The following is a 21,099-nucleotide window of genomic DNA, read 5'->3' on the forward strand; positions in this document are numbered from 1 at the left end:
GAGGATATTGCCTCTCACCCCTTCCTGCCCCAAAAGACAGTTAAAAATCAGTCAAAGGTGTAATTGTGAAAGCCAGCAGCAGCTTTATCTGGGAAACAGAAAAGCCCCCCACCAGGTCGAGAACAATGTCCTTTTGATTCACACTTCTTTCCTTTACAACATCATTGATACTATTTTTTGAGTTAGGTTTTATACCAACCAACATTTTGAACTGGACATCTACATAGACTTTTCGTAGATTATATGTTGGTCTGGGATGGGGGGGTACTGTTCTCATTATTCATTTTATTGTGGCAAGTACAAGCATTCAGTTTTCATATGGACAGTTGCATATCCAACACCCTAAGTATCACCACATCTGAAAACATTTTCTGAGACTCCTTTCCCCCCCCCCCCCACTTGTTGTTATTAATTACTTCAACAATGACTATTTAGCAGCCTCCCAGGGAGCATCTACATGACAGTTGCTCATCAGGCTTCCCAGCACAACCAGAGCAGACTGATTGATGTCACTGTTCCGCTGCAGGTGGCCGCCTGCAGCCGGACCCGCAGTCGGACCACAGCCAGCACAGGGGGACAGCAACTGCAGCTTCCCCAGCTGCTCTGTCCTGTCCATCTCTGCTGCCTGGCCTCCACTGCTGGCTGTGTAAATCCTCAGCTGCCTGGCAGCTCTCAGGCAATGCCTTGGTACCATCAAAACCAACCTCTAGAGTTGCACCTGCCAGACACAATGCTCTTGGAGAGAGGCACAGACACATGGACATCAGTGATGAAGATCAGAGACAGTTTCAAGTCATTGCTTAGACATAACTAATCTTGTACGAAAACAATTGGTTTTTCTTCCCCTCTTACTTCTCTCTCTGCCATGTAGCCCTGACCTCCCTTATGCAACACACAAGTTATATACTTACCACTTTCCATATAACATGATTTGGGGGGTTTATTTGGCTTATTGAAGTTTCACAGCTTTGTTACTCCCCACTCTTTCAACACCTGCATACACACACGTCAAAACCACTCAGTACAAGCAAGCTCAACGCCCAGCAAGCCCTGTCAGTTGAGTGCTATTTACATGACAAAACAATATCTATTGTTTGATGAGGACAGTACCAGTGTGCAAACACACATGCATGACATATCTGCTCCCATTTGCATAAAACCAGTTAGGAAATCTTTCCAGCTGACTGCTGTTTAATAGAAGTGCTGGAGCCTAACCTTGGGAACAAAACAGACGCATGGCTGTGCTCATGGGAGAGTGGGGGTTTATGTTACCCTCACAAACAGTGGGGCTTCTGGGTGGGAGAACTGTCCCTCACCATCACCTTCTGTGCAGGAACCAATTAAAATGACTGCAGGATCTCACTGTGAGCAGAAGGCACCATAACCCTTTCCACAACCAACTCCCTCTCCTTCTCTGCTGTTCTTCCCTTTCTTATCCTTTGTCCTCTGCTGTGAGGGCTCAGGTTATCTTTAGCATGGACAGTAATTCAATCTGGGGACCCTGCTGCTGCCATGTCAGAGTGCTGGTGCAGAGGTCTCCTCCTGTCCATGTATGACATGAACCCTCTTCCCTGATAGCACAAACAGCCCCACACCCTCCCAGAGAGCATATAACAGTAACTCAGGTTAATACTGCAAAAGATACTCCAGAAAATTTCAAGCAAAAACTAATTCCTATACTTAGAGATTTTTTTTCAAGGCCAGAGAACACCACTACAATAATCTAATGCCAACCAGCACCAAGGCACGAACTCCTATTTGAGCTAGATCCTATATTTTATACACACTATTAAAGATGTGCAGCCAGGCAGTGATCAGGAAATGCTCTGGCTGGCAGAGCAGATAAGAAAAGAACACATTTACCAGCTTCAAAATATTTTTCAGCTGGCAAAAGAGCACTGGAGATGTTCTTCCTCTTCAAGAAAAACATGACTTAGAAGTTGCCAGCAGCGATGACACAGCCCCTCCTGTGCCCTCACAGATGATGTCTTGGGAGAGCAGTGGGAGATGTGGTGAGGTAGGGGGACCAGTGCCACCCAACTCAGCACTGAATCATGGAGACATGAGTACACAAGATGTTTGGATATTGGCACAATATTCCTCAATGTTGCTAGGCTTTTGGCACGAGAGCAAGAGCCTGGCAGGCGGTGTGTCAATTAAAAGCTTAACAAGGCTCAAGCTGAAAGTCAGTGGATGAAATCTTAGGGATGGAGTGGCCAGGGTGTAAGAAAGATATATTCAGAGAAGCATGGGTGGAAGTGCTGAGTATGTCCACTGTAACCCCCAGAGAGGTGTGTGCCCCTGCTATGATGCACACCATTACCATCAAGAGATCATGATTTTTTTGGTTGCCTCCCACCACAGGGTATTGTAACAGCAAGAGGAAGCACAAATATCCAGGGACTTGGCACACCCTGAAAAATGGGCAAGGGAGAGAAACTGAACACAGCAGGGAAGCAGACATGGAGGTCATATCTTTTTGCATGGAACCACCTCATCAGTCAGCACAGTTAGGACAGTAATTCCCATTTCCTAAACCCATGCACTGATCCCCCAGTGCTGCTGTTGAGAAACTGGCTCTAACTTCCAAGAAAAAAACATTAATAATGAGATAAATTAGCTGCATCTGATTCAGACAGGGAACTGCTTTAGGAAAGACCCCAGGAAAGACCTGCTGAGTAAGCCAGAGGGCTCTCTCTGACCTCAGCAGACATTGGAAAAGATCTGAAAAAACTAGGGAATAACTTTAAATCATCTCTGAGAAGATCCTAATAAGGAGAGAAAAGTGTAGGTTTAGGGACTTTATATTATCCCATGTGTGAGTTTGGGCCAAAGACAGCAAAGAATCTGATGCAGTGCACAAAGCCTCCATGCTGCATGTGTGTTGGGTTACACAGCAGCAGCTGAAGGTGACAGAGCTTTTCCTCTTGAGACCATAGGCTCAATTCTGTTTTGGTAGCCAAGTCAAGTCAGCTACCGAAACTGCTGTTTCCTGGCTATGCAGAATCCTACATGACACTCACAGGTCTCTACTCCAATTCTACTGCAAAGATGTTCACAAATGACAAAACTATTCCAACACATATCAAAGAATACACTTGTCAGCAGTCTCAGCATCTTGACCGAACTACCATGTGAAGGCATGTAAAGGCACAGAAACTGAGGCAATGAACAGAAATTTCAGTACTATGAATACTGTACCCCAGACAATTTACAACACTCTCTGCCTCACAAAATAAGCTGGTTTATCAAAATTATATACCTAATATTTGTCTACTATATTGACAAACATAATGAAGCATGGAAGATCACTCCAGAGGATCCCTGTCCCCTTCCCTTCTTCCATTTCCTTCACTGCTTTCTTGTCTAGATAAAACACTAGAATTTATTGCCACTCCCCTCTAGATAACTTATTCCAGCTCTCTGCTCATTCATCCCCTGACGTAGTTTTTTTGAGGCTTAGTACTCAAAACTATGCAGAATATTTGCAGGGGCTCTTGATGCGAGCAGCCCTAAAGCGCAACCTGGTTGCAAGGAGAGAAATACTGAGCACAATATATGTGCTGAAAGAGGAAATGCCTGCTGGACTGTGAGCCTGGGAACCAGCAGCATGTTTGAGAAGTTCAGTCAGCATTGTTCAAGGGCAGCTGGGTGTCCAGAAACCAGAGGCACACAATACCAAGGAATTTATCATCTGAAAAGGTGAAAGAAGTGGGAAAGGTGGAAAAGGGGAAAAATATCCTGAAAAAATAAGGTTCAACAACTGCCACTGGCTGTTCTAACTGCAAGAACAGGAAAACAGCGGTCTGAGAGGTGAGAAATCATCATCATAATCTACTGGTTCTCCCAGCTGAAAACCAGAAATCAATAGCACCTCTTGGCTGCTGAGGGAGTGTGTTGCACACCCTCTAATGTCTCTGTGCCATAGAAAGGACTTTTTACCCAAACTGGAGCTTTATCCACTGGTTATTTCCTGCACTGCTTGAGGTTTTCCAACACAGACTGAGCACCCCTCATGAACTTTCCACAAGATCTTCCAGACAAACTCTTCAGCCCTCATTAGGGATGTCTGGCTGACTTCCAGCTTTGTGACAAGGCTCATCATTGATGGTGTTACAGCTTGTTACTGTTCTAGTATTCCCCTGGGACCACTTCTGTATTACAGAATCCCTAAAATCCTCCATGGTCAAAATCTTCTTATTCCTGTAGGCCAGTTAACCCTTCAGGTCATGACAACCACACAGTTAATAATTCCCTCTGATCTCCTCTACAGACCAATTTCTGCATCTCAGAACCCTGGAGATGGGCTTTGCCTTTCTTGCAACTGCATCAGACAGATCAAATTCACTTCCCAGCACGCGCCAAGTTCTCAGACTTATTTCTGCAGCTTAAACAGTAATTCTCTGCCTTGTAGGAATCAGAGATCCATTCTTACAGTGTAGTGTTTGGCACTCAACTCAGCAGAGTTTAATCCTCTTGATTTTGGAGCTAGTGAAGCTAAATCCCCGTGGATTTCCTCTCCTTTTGAAGTTCCTGCATTGCCTCCCTATTCCACCCTCCCACACTGCTTAGAGGTCCCTTCTGTCCCACCACCCCATTTATGAATTGAGGGTTAAATGCTGTTTCTATTTTTCATAAGCTGGGGGCACCAAGAAGAACACAATTGAGAGTGACAAGCCCACTGGTCCTGTTTTAACACTCATTTCTCTGTAGTGACACAAGGAGGAGGGGCAGAAGTAGTAATAACTTGCAGAAGCAAAATTCACAAACATTTTAGGCAGCAGCAGAGAATATATCTACCTGGAAACCCTTTTATACTGCATTAAAGAATTGTTACATCCTGTCTTACAACATACCACAGTCCCCTCAGGAATAAAGCAATTATGTACTTTCATTAGCAGCATCCCACAATACACAGTACCTAAATAAGTCAAATCTTTGAGAAAAACAAGTCAGGGAGATAAAAATAACTTAAAAATAAAACTAAAAAAAATAAGGCGTTTTGGTGTTTCTATGGGCTGTATGCATCACATCAGATTACGTTTTTTGTTGCTTTACTGTATTGTGCTATTAACTTGAAGATATCTTCATGCTAATGGCACGGCTGATCTCGCTTTTATGTTGACTTGCAAGAGTGACAGTAGACAGCTGTGCAGGGATTATCTCAATGGAAAAATCTCTGGTGAGATCAGAAAGTGCACTGGTGATAGTATGATAATGAGGGATGCTTTACGAGGGAAAGGACTCTCCTTGGACACTGCCAGTTAATAGCTCTTGAATAACTCGCTCACCTCTCAAATCAGAGGTGTCCATCATGGAAGCTGAGTACAGTGGGACCAAAGAGCTGGAGCAACCATCTAAAGCAAACACTCTAACTTACCAGGGGAAAACACTCAGATTGGAAAAGAAATGCAAAAATGAACCGGTGCAGAAAGTATCAGCAAATCTGAGTAATGACTTGTCTTCTGCATGGACCTCAGAAAACACATTACACTCTGGGGTCTAATTTTTCAAGCCCTAGTCAGTGATCCCACAAAACCAGCAAGTACTCCAGCACTGAGAGTGCCTTGTTTACCAGAAAAATGAAACACTTAGTGCATGGAAAGCCCCTCCTTGTTCAGAGGAAGGGGATTCCTAAGGGGACAGTCTGTGACTTTGTCTTGAAGAATTCAAGCTACCTAAGCCAGACTCCTGCTTAGGGAAATCCCATTTCAATGGCATGTTTGACATCCCTCAAGCCACTGGTCCTTAAAAATGCACCTCAACAGAGGTGTACAAGGACAGCAGAGGAGGCAAGGAACTACACACCCCAAAAAACACAGCAGTATGATGTAAATATTATAACCCAGTGCCACAGGTTCAGTCCAAGCTCTTCACAATCCCTAGTTACCCAGGAACGGGAATGCATTTCTAAAATGCAAATCCATGGCATTATTAAAATCTTAATCCATGCCATTATTTTTATACATTTTAGATCAAGATTCTGAAAGGTTACATTTGTTTTCTTTACTCACTCTTAAGGATCTAAGGTTCAGTTTTTCCCGATGAACATTTTTAGCTGTGTCTTGCAAGGCAACCTCTGGAGAAGGACTATGGGGATGCCAGCTTCAGTTTTTCCCAGTGTTGACAACAACAGCAGGTCTCTGTGCACTGCTCCTGGGTGAGGAGAAACACATCAAAAATGGAGCATCACTGAGCAGACTGAGAAACACAGAAATTTAATACCAGTGTTTTCTGCAGCACTCAGCTGCCTGCATACACCTGGGCAAACCCAGGTGTTTCCTCTTGAGGTTTATACACCCACTTCTCATTATAAACAAGTTCCAACCACAGCTCTCCAGTTTGGCTCCCACTAACTGACCTCGGGAAATAAAACTGCAGCTCCCACTGCTTTGTAAGGATGAGGAAAATGCAACAGAGACCTTCATTTCTTCCCAGCAATCACGTGACAAATCAAAAAAATCAGGGAAGGGACAAGTTCACAACAGTGCTCACGAATGATGGAAGTCACTTGGCCTGCATGAACTTTTGAGAGTTGAAAACTGCTAGGGATAAATAATCTCTCTTGATCTCTGAAGCAGAAATCATTGCTGAAATGCCAGTTCAGTGACTTCAATTAGAAAATGCTGTTGGAAGACCTTACCATCCCTCTTTCCTACTAATTAAAATCACCACATAATTTAGCTGCTATCCCTTTTCCTAATACATTTGGATGAGCAGATGTGTTTAAGTACAAAAACCTCCTGATAATACATAAAGGCACTGGAAAACTAAGCACTAGTTATGCCTGTGACTTGACCTTTTGGTACTGTTTTGCTGACTATGTTGTCAATGACAATGCCACTATCTTGTGAATACACCTTGTTTCATTTTAATTGGAAATACCAACTGAAATATAAAGAAGAAAAAAAACCCCAAAACTGTATTTAAACTACAGTCACATTCAAGATGATGTGCAAAAAGGCATAGCCTAAAGTGAGAATCAAGAAATGGAACTTGGAGAGACATCTCCAGAGCTTATCCCTTCTTATAGTTTGGATGGACTTATATGCTACTTCTGTTTAGGAATAAATTGTGTACTCTGAAAACAGGTTCCTAAAATGTCTTGGACGTGGTACAAGTCCCATAGGTTATGTGCTGTCACAATTTCATGTAGGAACTAGAAAAATAGAAGGTTCTTTAAAAAAAAAAAACAAAAAAACCCAGCAAAACCACAAACAAACCATAAACATTCTTGCAGAAATGTAATTAAGCCTAATTCAAGATAATTTGATTAGCTGCATCATTCTGTTCACCTCACAGGTTCATCAGGAACACAGCTAATGTGATTTCACTGCATACTAACAGAAGTCACTTCACAACAATACAAATAGTCTACCTGGCAAATAGTATCTCCAGCATGAAATTAACATAAAATGCTGCTGATTTACACATTACTTGTTAAAGACTACTCACAGTTTGAAACTCGGTTCGAAGAAAAGGGTCCAAAAGGGGAAACAGATCCCTATTCCGTATTTGTGAGAAAAATCAAGCAGCAGTGATTGGACAAAGTGGCAGACAGTGCAGGAAGGATCCAGCAGCAATGCCATGAACAGTTTAAGAGCCCAGGCGTGCTACCCAAAATCTTGCATGAGATCAGAGAACAAAAGCATGGGCAGGATTTCAAGGACATCAGGAACTGCAGACAGATGACAGCTGATGTGAGGCTGAGGAAGAAGTGCACATTGTAACCTCTGATGAGGATGAGGTCAGAAAAGATACTGCCCAGAATGAAACCTGCAAAGCTGGACTGGAAAAGTCACTGTACCACCAACCACCAACAATTACTGACAGCACACTGAGCAATAAGGGGGAGAAGAGAATTGCAGAAGGTATCTAGAAGAGCAAATATAACTGGTGATGGTCTGGTCTTTTTTCATGCTGGAAGAAGTTCAGATGAGCTTATGCTGCTTGTGAAACCAGAGGAATGAGATGAGAGGGTGGATACTAAGAGAAGAGATAAAGCATTGAAATGGTCTGAGATCGTACATAATCATCAGGCAAGTGGAGGGGTTAGCAAGGAGGGCAGGCAAAGAACTTCTGCCTTTGGTGGAGAATGAAAGGCTTGTAAGAAAGGGGAAGAAAGTACAAGCAATGAAAAAGCTTCTTTTGCCAGTATTCTTTTCAAAACAATTCCTGAGCTCCTACACTGAGAGAGAGCTGGAGAGAGAAAAAAGAGAATCTCCCAGGAACAAGCCCATGCTGTCAAAAACCTCACTGGGGCTTATTTATAAACATATTTATAAACTGTCATATTTGCTTAGTGCACATGATTTAAGAAATACACAGGTATTTTTCAAAATGCACTCCAGTCCATTTAGGAGGAGGTATTTCAAATGAGGTATTTCAAATTTTCTTTAGGTGAGAATAGACAGTTAATGTACTTCTCTCTTTTGTATCAGTCATGCAAGTCTTTGTTAATAAAGATTATTAAACTCCCCCCCCCATTTTTGATGTATGCACAAATCACTTTAAAAAGCAACACTGTAACTGTGATATATAACACAGCCAATTTAATTGCTGAAGATCAACAACAGAACTTTAATTATCCCCAGTAAGACAAGAATTCGAGTTTAAGAAACCATGACTCTAAAACACTAATAAAGCTGTCCTCATCTTTGAACTGCTGAGTGTTAAGCATTTCACTTTAGATTAAATATTGCATTCATTTGATGTGCAGTATTCCTTTGTACACTGTATGCACACAGAAAAACACACAAAGCTGTACGAACCCATTGTTTTTCATGCATATTAAATATATTTTGGCAGCATAAATATTAGTTATTATATTGTACAAGAGCAATTGTTTCTCTCTAGAACCATCAACTGCATATGTTCATATAAATCAATTAAATGTTCATATACTTACATTCAATTAATAAAATGCAAAGCAACTATTTCACTACATTTAAAATATAAATATGTCGAATTCCACCATTCACGTGGTGTACCTAGCAAAGTATTTTAAGTGATGTTGGAAAATACAGTGAGTTATAAAGCAAAGGCTGACAAGGCTAGACAAAGTTGATACTGATGCTGTAATTATTATTTAGGTTTTAATCTTCTAAATCCAGGTTTTGTTTAACAGTTAGTCAACAGGACAGGATCTTTGAAAATCAGCTGTTCACTGACAGATGGTGTGTTTCCTCAATACTGACATTGAATAAGGTGGGGGTACATATTTATCACAATCAATCAATCATCATTGATCACACCTTATGAGGGTAAAGCCCACCTAGAGTCCTCTTGAAACACATTTGTTTTATTTCCTAATGGTGAGAAATCTTTGGTCTGCCATGCTAGAGATACAGAAGAAGAGAAAAAATTCTGAAAAAAGGCCAGTCTTACTGAGCAATGAGTTGCAATTAAAGCCTTCCACACATTAGCCATAAAAAACAGACACAAAATTATAGCATACACAGCAGCAATTTTTTTAAACTGAATATGGGACTGATTGTACAAACCTGTCCTAGTGAAGGGAGGCAAAAGAGAGCTAGCACTGTGCTTTATAATATATTTGAGGAACAGCACTCATAAATGGTAGTCTGTAGCCATTCACAGATGGTGCTCATATTTTGTTACTAACCAAGTCGCTTCAAGCTCTGGATGGAAGCAGAAACAGATATTCTCTTTTCTTTGAGACCTTTCTGCAAGTCCAGCCTCAGTGGGGACATGTTTGTCTCTGCACACCCTGCAGAGCTGCATTCTGACACCTCCCTGAGAGCTTGAGCCAAGAAAAAATGATTTGCTATAATTCTAAGAAAAGACGATTCTACTCAGTGCAAAACTGAGTAGAAAAAATGGTAGACTTAGCTGGACTAGGTTTAGCACAGTGTATTGGACAGTGAGTGTCTGAAGAGTGTTCAATAATGTGCATTATCAGGGCATGATATACTAAATTTCTTTCAAGATTACTTGACTCCACTATTAGTGCAAAAAACCTGGACTGGTTGATGTTGCAGCAGCCCTCAGTAATGGCAATAAATTGAGAGCACAGTAAAAACCCCTCTCACACCAGAGCATGGCAGAGAGACAGAGTCTGTCCAAAGAGGCACTGTCATAGCTCATACCTGTTTTCATGCGGCAGCATCCAGAGGGGGGAGGTGGTAATTGGGTCTCTTTGTTCATTCAGTTCTTAATCTCTCTGTTGAGACTGACAACGGGGGAGACCATTAGTGTCAGCTCTGCTGGGACTTTCTGTTATTAAGGCTACTTAAGCTTTTCCAAGTAAATTGCATGTGTCAAACTAACAGCACACAGTGATGGGCAAAAAAAGGCCATTAGACAACTGCTTTCCCTTTCTATTGATCCACCCAGGTGCAAGGGGGAAGGGAAAGAAAACCCTGGAGACTTCAGACAAATTCTCTGCAATTCCCTGTGTCTCCCACTCATTATTACACTATTTACAGGCAATACATTAGTCATTTCCTCCACTTCTTTCTCTTACAGGAGACTGAGGACTGAACACACAAGTTCCTCACAAAGCTTTGTAATAGTCACCAAGCTGGACACACTTTGCTGGAAAACTTAAATCTTTTAGGTTAGTTAAAATTCCTTCTACCATGGTTGGAGAAAGGTAAAAAAACTATAATGCAGGCACAGAAGAATCCCAGCTTTTTTCTTGCCCTCTCCTCTGACCACAAAGGGACATAACCTCTAATTTTCACACACCTCTACCCCATATGTAACAACAACCGGGTCATCCTTTACAGAAAATATCTTTCTATGTCAAGGCTTCTGTCTTCTTAGAGAAAGAGCTAAAAATTGTTTCTAGACTGTCTTCTGAACTGCATTATAGCCCTTAGTTCCAATCTGAGGCTACGGGATTCCCAGCACCTTTTAATCACCATTCATTTTGCTCTCATTAAAGCAGCAAAGCCATTCCTGGTGCCACCTTGACTATATCCAACCTTATACATGCAAAACTTTAAGTAGAAAATAAGTATGATCCTTGACCCTATTATATCACAGGGAATTTGCTGTTAACTTTGATAATTTCACTCCAACTCCTGATACACAGAGAGCTACAAGGTTTGTTATTGTTCATATTTACAAAAGGCTTTAAATCTCTAGGCTACTTTTTTGGATCTTGGAATATTTAGTCTGTGGATTTCAATCTATAACACAGCATGCTGAAGAATTCTTTCTGCTAGGTTTAATGTTTGTTATAAAATCCATGTAGGCTTTTTGAGGCAAACAGATTTCCACCCTGCAATACAGCTCCAAAATATTAATTGTAAAAGGAACAATTCTTAATTCAAGTATGAGTTCAACTGAACTATGGCATTTCTCCATCATATCTTACTTCCCTCTCTTTTGGTAGCTTCTTTACTGCTTTTCAGAAGAAAATCAAATGAGAAAGGGGAGAAACAGTAGAGGGGAAAGTTTAAGCAGCTAGAACTTAGTCCTTTTAAAGTTTGGGATGCCAAAGGAAGGACAACTCAGGTACTTGTAAAGCCACTGTAGGGCACACATTAAAACCAGATACTGTGACAGGCTGCAAGGCACAGGCACTAGAGAATCATTATGATTCTTGCAGGAAAACAAGCATTTATATTTATGAACTTACTGGTTGTTTATCTGTTCTCTGTTTAAAAGTTTCATGATAAGCTCAAGTAGCTGTGTCACTGTTTCATTAAGTACCCTGACATTTTAGCTGGATGTTTCAAAGAGATTTATGCCCCTCCATCCAAAGGGGGCAAAAAGAGAGGCAAAAATGAACAAAGGGCTCTGGAGCACTATGACCGTGGGAATGAGGGGCCTCCACATGAAAACAGAAGAGCTCTTTAGATAACAGAATGGACAGCCTATGAAATGTCACTTACTCAGCCTTCTATAAAGATGGGGAGTTTTAGGACCACCATGTGTAAGAATTAATTCAAATAAATGAACAAGCTGTTAGATTTTTCCTCTAGAACAATCTGATGGCCACACTGCCCCACCTTGCTCCCTCACCACCACCATTCAGGAAAAACAAGGGATTGGGGATACCTATCCACAGGTAGCCCAGATCACTTCAATGACTGCAGAGCATGCTTATGGAGGTTGAAACAGAAGGCAGTCCACACTGACATTTAATTTGGAGATTCTAAACATCCCTTTGGAGGAAAACATGTCTCTTTCCATTCATTAAAAGAGAGTCCCAGGCAGACAGGTTGGTTTAAGACCCAAATGTCCAAATTTGAGTAGCCTGATGTTTCAACTAACACCTGAAAGGCTTGGCAAAATGACCTTTCTCACATTAATTCCAAATCAACATGTTTAAAATATAGTAGAAAATACAAGAGCTATTTTCCTCACCTAATTTAAGCTAAAAAGCATACTTTTTGTGTATGTATATCAGGGCACTAGATTAGTCCCATTTCAGTTTTCGACAGTGAAACCCAAATATGGGACTCAGCCTCAGTGGTGGTTCCCACTGTACTGCCACTACTGACCATTTCCAGTCTTTCCATAAGATTCCAGCTCTGAGCAGATGCACAGATACACCTGGACAGGCAAGGCAGGTCTGTCTGAAGGCACATCCGCTGTGTTGGCAACTACATACCTGCTCAGCACACTGCCTGCTTCCCATCTGTGGCACAAATTAAAAGGGCAAAATGCTCAAAATCAGCAAACGCAACTGGATAGCTACGAACTGGATTATCTGCAAAAAAAATCCTAAAAATACTCCAAATACTTTCTGCTTTGTTTGTGCTCTTAAGAGTAAACTCCAATAGAAACAGCAGAAGAAAGCAAACCAAAAAAAAAAAAAAAGGTCAGGAGTTGAAAGGCAATGTTCAAAAGAAAATAATATATGTAATTTAAAGTCTTTTTGTGGACTTTTGTGAATTTTTATACACACCAACTATTTTCAAGGTGTTATTAATTTTGTATGCTCTGAATATATATTACTATAATAGAGTCAACAGCCATTATTTTTGTTAAGTCACTTGTGCACATGAAAGAAAACCAGGAAACCCATACCACTATTTGATGTGAAGGTCTTCAACTGCAACATTTGTCAAAGGTTTTACTCTAAAACTCTTACTAAATGTTTGAGGAAACTTAACAAAGATAACTGTCTGATTCCTGTTCCCTGCTTGCCTGCACAGGAGGGCAATTTCACTTTCAAACACAGACAAGGATGAAACCTCTGCTGACTTAGATGGTGTAACAGAGCATAACAGATAAATGCTTTTGCAGAATGAAAGAGAAAGGAAAAAAACAAGTATCTCTGCAGTTTTGTCAGACTTTTTGATTTCTGGTAACAATCAAAAGAAGTGCAACGATTTTAGAGGCTTACCAAAGTAGCACAAACTACATGGAAGAAGCCAAGTACTGAGATATACTCTAGTTCTGTCCCATCTACTCAGGATTCCTGTATGGTATGTAGTAATGAAGAAATCTGATTCTTTATTCAGTAGTAACATTAAAAAATGCATATCATACAAAATAATAAATAAAAATTTCCTTGACAAAAGAGAACCATATGGAATTTCTGAAACCAGTGATTTAATAGAAAAGCAATTTAAATGTCCATATATTTTTCACAAATTAAGGTAAAAACCATTTGATTGGTCATCTTGTTTGTATGAAAAACAAGAAGGAAAATATTGCCTGAAAGTAATTCATTAGAGTATCTCATATCTGGACTCTCATCTCATTAAGAGGGAGAAGTGCAGCAGGCAACAGCTACCCAGGCTGTCGCCAGCTGTAGTTCATGGCAGAAGAACTGGATGTGACCAAAGCAAAGCAGTGCACTTGTAAACACACCCCAGCCATAGAGCAAATAATTCTGAACATCTAATCCCTACCAGCAGCTAAATAGACACATGGCTGGGCTGATGTTTTGCCATTTCAACCCAGGAATACAACCTCCCACAACTGCAACAGAAAAAATACATTCCACTCAAACTCATGCCTTCTGAAGATGACCCAACCTGCCCTGGGATTTTATGGCCAAGAAGAAGATTCCTTAAGAGCAGATTTAATTGGCATGTAAGTGAGGTATTGAGAGGAACTGATTTAATTTTAAGAACTAATTTTTTCATGGGATTTTAAAAATGTGAAAGCTTGGCATCTCTGGTAATAAAGACACAATCTCTTGCAACAAAATATAAACTTTACTATAAAATTTGATAGTTCTACTTTTTAACCAAATAGATTCTGTATTTCCAAAAATGTCTATTCAGTACTAAGAAAAGTATTAGAAAACATTAATTGTTTGGTGTATTTTTCATACAGTAAGAACTCTACTTCCCAATATTGTGCAGAACTGCTTTTAGAGGGAATGTTACTTCAATTACAGTGGTGAAAAATAGTGGGTTTAAAATAGTTTTATTAATTATTCCAAACCACTTTAAAGACTGGCTACAATAAAAAAAGCCCCACATATAACATTTTTCTTTCTGATAATTCACCAATTGTTTTGGGGTTTGGTGCATTTAGAAGTTTGGGTTTTTTTATTTTTAACTCTAAGTACCCACTCTCTGTCAAAGCCTACTTTGAAGAAATCGAGTACCAGCTCCACTTTGCTACACAATCTTAAAAGCAACATGGTTAGCTAATAAGATTTTGAAATCTTTCACATAGGACATATCAAGTAACTTTTGACACAGTCAGCAAATAAAATTCATATTAATGGAGCACACATACACTCGAAACATCTGATACGAAACAGTTAAAAGAACAACATTCATTAAAGGGCATTTCCAAATCAATTAAAAGACCTTGAAAAGGATAAAGATCAAAAGAGGAGTAGAAAGCATTACTCAAATTAAGCTGCACATTTCACAGCAAACACCTGCACCATCATCACAGACACCTGCAAGCTCCAAAGCCAAAGTCCAATCAAGAAAGAAGAAAGCAATGATCACACACTGGTGTCATGCCTGCTACTAATCACCTACTATGGAGCAAAGCCACCTTCTCAGCAGGAGGGAAAAATAATATATAAATATAAATAAGTGTACATATGCCTCTGTAACTCTCTCTGAATGATAGATGTCTCATTAGACACTTTCACCCAAGTAGACAATATACTGTAATTGTACTTGCCAAAGTTTACGAGTGAATTTCAGAAACTTCACTTCCTTGCCTTCCCTCAGTGCTGATGGTTCAGTGGAGAATGGGCTCCCCAGATGCTGTGGGATCCCGAGATCAGTGGCTCCTGTTCCTGAAAGGTCTCTTCTTAGCACCTGGGGTGTCTCTTGTCTTCCTAGCCTCCACCTGATTTCCAAAGAGGCCCCCAGTGCATTATTCCCCACCCTGCAACCCCACAGAGGGAAGCAGGAGAAGAAACCCTCTGTGCAGGATCACTCAAGATTATATTTAGCCCAGTTTGATCTTATGCTCTGTAATTTGGGCAACAAATTACTGGCTCCACTGAGGGTGGGGAAGAAGAGCACATGCCCCAGTGTGCCTGATCCTGCTCTAAGTAAACCAACTAATCCCCTTCTGAACTATTTGAGTCCTCCAAAGCAATCATTTTAGACCAGACAGCAGTCAGTCTGTATTATCAATATTCAGAGATTTCCATAAGGCTCTTGGATAAACTCTCAGCTGTTTCTTTCATGCCCTCAGTGATAACCAACTGATGCACAGAATTGTGTGCATCAGGGTGTGCAGGGTTGTGCACAGCTTTGGACATCTCCAGCAGGAAGAGCCAGTAGTACCTGGCTGCATCAGGTGGTCAACACACAGCAACAGGACTCAGTGCACAGACAGAGAGAAGGAAAGTTACGAGGAAGCAAAAATAAAGAGCATTAGAGGTTCCTGATAAATCTACATCATCATAAAAGCTGCAGAGACAAGAGACATACGCTGCTCTGCCTGTCAAAACCTCCTGTAGGGCTACAGTTCTAAGTAGGCAGACATGAGACGTGGTTACAGCTGCCATTCATCAAACTTCAGCATCACCAACACAGAGAAAAGGAGAGTAAAGACAAAGTTCAGACGTCAACTTAAATTCTGTTTTCAAACTTCACTCCTTCCGTGTAACATAATATCATAAGAAAAGGGAGCAAACAGTTCATCTGCCAAAAGCTTGTCTAATTACCGCAAATTTGTTTGCTTCACATTTCTTGAATTCCTTTCTCTTTGCCAGACAATTGACTAAGAAATACTCCTTTCCTCAAAAAAGCACCGAAGCAGAATAAATAGAACAACTAATATAAACTGGCAGCTGTAAATTAATCTATATAGTAGGCAGTCTGGAAGGCTTTGTTCATCCCTACGGCTTTGTCGGCTACAAACCAGAGGAAACAAAAACAATCCCAAATACTCATGCACATCTGCACACTCTTCATTAAACAGCAGCACTAATACTTAATCTCACCAGATGCCGGGATGAAACAAGCAGCCCAGTCTGAGTGCACTCAAGTGGTGCTGTGCCAAACAAGAGCTGCTACAGCGCTGGCACAATTGTCTGAAAAACAAGCAAGCAGCCGTACACGCCTGCATGCGCAAGCCGGCAAGTGAGCAAGGGCTTCCACTGCTGCCTCAGTTCCTTCACACTTTTTAAACTGGTATCATTTGAGCCTGTTACAAACAGATTACAGAGTAAATTTATGTTATGTTTTTCCAAACTAACCCCTGTGTCCCCAATTTATATTCATGCACGCTTAATGAAGAATTTCAAGCGATTATACCTATTTTTGTCATTTTTTTTTCCCATTCTTGTCAATTTAAAAGAAGGTGAACCTAAGAAAAAGGATGGAGTTTGCACAGTGAAACAAACTAATTTATCACTCTTTGGCAAGGAGAAGAAACCCACAACTGTTCTGTAACAGTTAGTATAGTGCTGGGTTATTAAGTTCTTTATTCCTCAGACATATCTCAAACATGTTATTACATCTTAATCACTCTACAACTACAGAAAAATATTTATTGAAACCTCTGATGAGTAGTTTTATAACTATTTTTCTAGCACTGATCTTGGAATGAAAACACAAACAAAGAGGGCGGACTCGAAATGTCTCTTACATTCGGGTAATGATATTTGCCTCAGAGATACATTATCCAACATAAAAATCTATAGTTTTATTCAACATAAATAGAACAATATGTTCACGTGAAGCATTCAGATCTAAGCTCCTGGGCTTTTCAGGGGAAAAAGCAAAGTCAGTAAAAGCAATTCAGCTTTTTCAAAACTCTCTCTTGATTTATGGTATCATAAGGAGAGAAAAAAAAATTTGTGTATAACTGCTCATATTACATACTGCAGTATTCAAATATCAAGGGGGAAAAGCAATCAAAATAAATCAGAATCTACTCCTTCCCTGCGATTTAAATGTATAGGAAAGTAACCTCCATCTGATTACTTGCAGCAGCAGCAGTAAGAGTGTGTCACAGCTCATTTACCAGAGCTGCAAGAATGAAGCTCCTATGCTGGAGATATACCTTCATAAACAAAGTGAACAGGTGCTTGTGGAAATACCTTCTTTATGAGGTCTTAGTTTTGGGTTCTTGGTCTGCAGCACCACTACCTAAGAAAGTTGACAGTTTCAGGTAACCAGGTAACAATGCATTAAAAAAAATTAATACTGAAAATGAGTTATCAACCAGGTCAATTCATATAGCAGTAGAATAAGCTTCTCAAGGAGGTGCTGGGATAATAAAAACATTAATATGCTGAAACATTAAAAACAGAAGTAAAACCAACTGAAAGATAAAGGAAGGTACATTTTTGCCACTGCCACCTTATGGTTTGGAGTGGATCCATTATATTTTGAAGGCAGAACATCCACAGCAGTGGACAGATAAGCATCTTCCATTGAGACACCACTCACAAAGCACTTGTCCAAGTACATTTGCCTCATTCATGTTCATTTCACCCTAACTCATCTTGAACCACAGTTGCTGGGGGCTTTTTTTTTGATCCTTACTTCTGTCAGATACTTGAATGACAAAAGTGCAAGACCACCAGGGTTGAGCATGGAGACCAACAAGGTGAGCAAAGTGAAACTTTCCTAACCAATGTCATATATATAGATATAGATATAGATATAGATATAGATATATAGATATAGTTATATTTGACACATTTATATATATACCAAATATATTAATGTAGATATGGTTTTATTCACATTACTTTCTACACTCTGCATTATGGTTTATAGATACCTTAAGGTGATTTTTCCCTCCATCACCTATCACACTGAACCTGGTAACCCTGCTCTGGGCACCTTATGTATCCCTATAGCTGGGCTCTAGCCAGCTCCAAACCCTGCAACTCCAAGTTCCAGGGCTAAGGCAAGCCCTGGCTTCACCGATCTCACCACCAACACTGTACAAAACCATCCTGCCATTGTAGAAGAAAGCTTCTGCTCCCCATCAAATCCTCTCTAGTAACAGCTGGACCTGAGATGTCTCCTCCAGGCAACTCCCACTTCTCTTTGCATCAGCAGTCCCTCCACACTGCCCTGGCACACGATAAGCATGAGTCCAAGAGAGCTTGTTTTTGGTCTGGCTTTGCACCACAGGTCTTGTGCTCACACTCCCACCTAGGCTGAAGGGAACTGCAGCAAGCCCCAAATACCAGCCCTGGCACAATCTGCAGCTGCTCAGCTGGGAGGCTGCAGGGAAAAGCACTTGTGGAACTCTAACCCCAAGTGAACTGATGCACACATTCACCCTGTCTGTGTCTGGAAGGACTACATCACTAAAACGTGGAAAAAACCTTGGCAATAAGGGCTAAAAGGGTTACAGCGAACTATCAACACACCCATTTCTATCTCTGTAAATTGTGCAATTCCTTACAGGATTATGTCCCCAGAGCACCATGCTGTGGCCAAAACACACCCCCACACCCCTCCTTGCAGTGCCTCCCTGGATAATCCCTAGCAAATAAATCCTCTCCCGTGCAAAGGTGCTGTCAAGTGCAAACAGAAACAGTAGCCTGCAGGAGCAAAACTACTTCCAACCTTCAAAGGCAAAGCCCCCCACAACTCCAGGCCAACACATCCCTCCACTGAAACATAAATACAGAACAAAATTACCTATGAACAGCAACTATGTTTAGTTCTCCTACTTGTGTGTGCACCTACATGCATGTATATATATATATGTATGTATGTATGTATGTATATATTGCACTGCCATCTGTCAGAGGCTTCTACCAGCAGCTGCAGAAGGCAAATGCCCCCCTGCCTAATCCCCTCCCCATGTGGGAAAATAGCTCATTTTACTAGCTGAATGCATGCTATATATTTTCTTTATTTATATGTATCATTAGACATTCTTTTCTCTGTGTCATGAATGAATTGGGGAAGAGTCACTGATTTCTAATGAGGAAGAGCAGAAAGGCAGGGTGACAATAAAGGGACCCTGTATTAATCAAATGGCCACCACAGACAGAAATTCCAAGGCCTTAATCTCTGTCTGGGAGAAGTGTTGCTTAAAGCTTTCACTCAAAGAGAAAAGGAGAGATTTCACATGGCAGGTGCTACACTTGTTGCAGCAGTGTAAAAACTCCATTATTCCACATTTCTGGTGAACATTAAAAGAGAAAGAATGAAAAGAAGAAAGGAAACAATACAAGCAGCAGCCTCAGTGCAGAAGGAAGTGGGAAGGAATGGGATTCCTTGCTAAATTCTTACATTATTATGCATTAATAAATTTAAACAGACTAAACAACGTGACAGGCCAACACACTTGCTCCTCATCTGTAAGTAACTCAGATGAGGCCACATTTTGTTCTGGCACTGGTCCCCACGTGACTGGTAGTGGCCCATGCAGGACAGAGACAGAGCACCAGAAACCATGTGTCTGCATAGCTCCACAGCACAGCTTTGCCTTCACATCCCTTGAGCTGGGAGTCTGCTTTTGTCTCTTCCCAGGAGAATGTTCCTGAAGGCCTCTTCTGTGCCCATCCAAATGCACTGCAAAACATTTCCCTGCTCATGAAATCCGGAAGAGCCTTTGTAAACCTCCCTCCCTCATCTACTTTCTAACTTATTTCAAACCCAAGAAGAAAATGTCTTGCCTTTCTTGCCTGAGCTTCTTAATGTCCCTCTGTAACAGAATTACTTAAGTGAAGTGTTTTGGCATAAAAATTGTGTGGAAGATTCTTAAAAACGACCTGCCAAAGAAAACATATCCTCAGTCCCTGCAATATTAAATTACATATTAAAGTGAGGAGAAGGAAAGCTCCTGTTTATTACTTATATTAGAAATTCATGTCTTGCCTCTCCTGGGATGCCACATGAATGACTGGAAAGGTGATGTCAGAGTAAGCATCATAGCAGAAGCGCCAAAAGAAAGGAAAAATCCTTTCTGTTACTTTGTTTTGTTTTGGATTATGTTCAGGAATATGCATCACTTCAGTACAATTGCCAAAGTGTTTCCTGCATCATACCAGACTGCAGCCTAGAGCTGGACATTGCCCATCCTGATCATGCTGGCTCTCCATGGAGACCTCCAACACATTCAGAGAAGACAGTGGTGCTAGAAACACTGTTATAATGGAAAGTAAAGCAATCAAGGGAAACAGCAGACCATTTCAGACTTGCTGTAAGCAACACTGAAATAGAATTATACAGTTTTCTTCTTTCATTCACAGATGAACTATAAGCAAATAAAGCAGTGGGTTTGATTCCTAGACGTAGTGAGGTGTTTGCAGAGCCTAATCTGCCCAATCATCAACTTCATAAAACACACAAGTAACACTGACACTCACATCTCATGGACTAATCTCTGAAACTTATACAAATTTACAGCTCTTCAGCTCAAAGCACCATGACTTCAGTACGTTCACCCAGCTGTATCAAATGTATCCTGCACCTTGTATTTCTCTCCTATGGTTTCATCAGTCTGTAATCCTTCTTTCATCACTCTTCCCTACAAACAGATTTCTGTTTTCATTTAAAATACAAGCAATGCTGTTTAACCATGCTTATATCAGTCATGTTCATATCCCCAAAATAATGTTGCAGTCATTCAATTTTCACACAATATATAAGTAGTTGCCTTAACTTTCTAGGTCAGGTACCCTTTCCAAAGTCATGCCACAGTTTAGAATAAAGGAACACTGCAGCTACTACTACAGTCGTAGGGCAACATCAGGAAAAATTACCA

The 21,099-nt window shown here is 40.7% G+C and overlaps 1 protein-coding gene across 5 annotated transcripts in view; it reads right to left on the reverse strand.

Moving 5' to 3' along the window:
- Window positions 1–21,099, reverse strand: part of LOC116994136 (ankyrin repeat domain-containing protein 6-like) — an 87,644-nt gene that overhangs the window by 36,948 nt on the left and 29,597 nt on the right. For 4 of the 5 annotated variants that reach the window (XM_033055601.1, XM_033055600.1, XM_033055596.2 and 1 more), the window contains exon 3: window positions 6,015–6,156. The exons of the other annotated variant lie outside the window; for it this stretch is intronic. The gene's annotated coding sequence lies outside the window, so the exon portion shown is untranslated. The remainder of the gene's footprint in view (window positions 1–6,014; window positions 6,157–21,099) is intronic. 5 annotated transcript variants of the gene reach the window in all.

Source organism: Catharus ustulatus, chromosome 3 (assembly GCF_009819885.2).
Source record: "Catharus ustulatus isolate bCatUst1 chromosome 3, bCatUst1.pri.v2, whole genome shotgun sequence".
Lineage (NCBI taxonomy): Eukaryota > Metazoa > Chordata > Aves > Passeriformes > Turdidae > Catharus > Catharus ustulatus.